The sequence below is a fragment of the Diorhabda carinulata genome, chromosome 2 (assembly GCF_026250575.1).
Source record: "Diorhabda carinulata isolate Delta chromosome 2, icDioCari1.1, whole genome shotgun sequence".
Taxonomy (NCBI): Eukaryota; Metazoa; Arthropoda; class Insecta; order Coleoptera; family Chrysomelidae; genus Diorhabda; species Diorhabda carinulata.
Genome location: NC_079461.1, coordinates 23,122,363 through 23,123,877, shown reverse-complemented (window position 1 = coordinate 23,123,877; position 1,515 = coordinate 23,122,363).

The window sequence follows — 1,515 nt, the reverse complement described above, 5'->3', positions numbered from 1 at the left end:
TAAAAGGTGGAAAAATAGTTGGCAATCCACCTCTCACGAAAAGATGCAGAGGCAGCTTCAGAACTAACAGATCGACAGATCTCCAAGAAGTAGAAGAAGAAGAAGATGTATTCGTTATAATTTATTATACACTGACCGATCCTATGGGAACCAACGTTATATTTAAGCGATTTCAAATGTCTAAGGGACACTTGAAGTTCCGTTAACGTAACAAATTACTTACTTTTAATTTATATCAACAGATATAATTATAGCTTTTGTATACACTAAGATTAGTATTTAAAAGAGCATATTCACGCATAATGTGTTCTTAATAGTGTTGACATCCAACGAGTACAGGCGTCAGATTATTGAAACCACTTTATTTAATTATATTTTTTTCTTAATAAATAGCGTTTTATAATTGAGTGAATTGAGTTATAAAACTCACGTAAAATTTTGAAAAAAAGGCATTTCTGAATATGAAAATGCAATTTCTACCTTCATCCCCTTTATAATGATAGGTACATCTAATTTTTCAAATGGGAAGTATTGGCTAGTGATAGATTTTTGAAATAACTCCTCATCCTCTAATCGATGTTATCTTTTCCAAATTTATTACAATGATTAAGATTAAGTTAAAATAAGATCATATGAATACAAAAATTCCTTGTAATATATAAAACTTTTCAACTAATTTAAAAGCTCAAAATGGCCATCCACAGATCTCATAAGCAAATCTACAAATTCTTATTGCACATTACGAACAACTCCTGGAGTAATTCTATTTACTTTGTCTCTAATTCGATTTTTCATCTCCTGTAGATTTTATGGTTTATCTACTTAAATCTTTGATTCAAAATAAAAAAAAATGTAGAAGCTCAGGGAGATATTGGACACCTTATCTACCAATCCATTTTTCAAGAAAACACTGCTATCAAAACTCGAAAAATCATGAGGATAATGCCAGAGTGCGCCACCTTAATGTAACTAGATACTACTATGTATTAAGTGAGTATTGAGGTGGTGTTTGTAAACATATTGAAAAAAACAGTTATCACTTCTGTTTGCAGGAATTGCAGATAATCCCTGTAATATTTTCTCAAAAATGATGAAGATCAATAATTATTCATCAACTATTCCCGCACAGATATTGATTTTTTGATGGTATAGATTCATACATACAGTGAGGATTATCCTTATTCCAGTATCTGCAATTTTTACGATTGATTTAAGCATTTAGTTGAAATGTAGCCATATAAAAAAGATCTGCTTAAGCCAAGCATATAATTCTAAGCAACTTCAATTTAGTACTCGGTCACAACTGGTATGAATGTCAACTACTTATAGAATATCACAAAATTATTTGAAATGATGCAAATCTCTATGAATTATAATCCTTATTACGAATCCAGTGGTTATTGGTCAGTTCGGATTAAAATCGAAAAGATCTTGAGTGATAGATAAATTATCTCCTAAAGTTAGAATATCTGAGGAAGTACAAGTAATGAGAAAATCAGAAAACAAAAAGCTTGG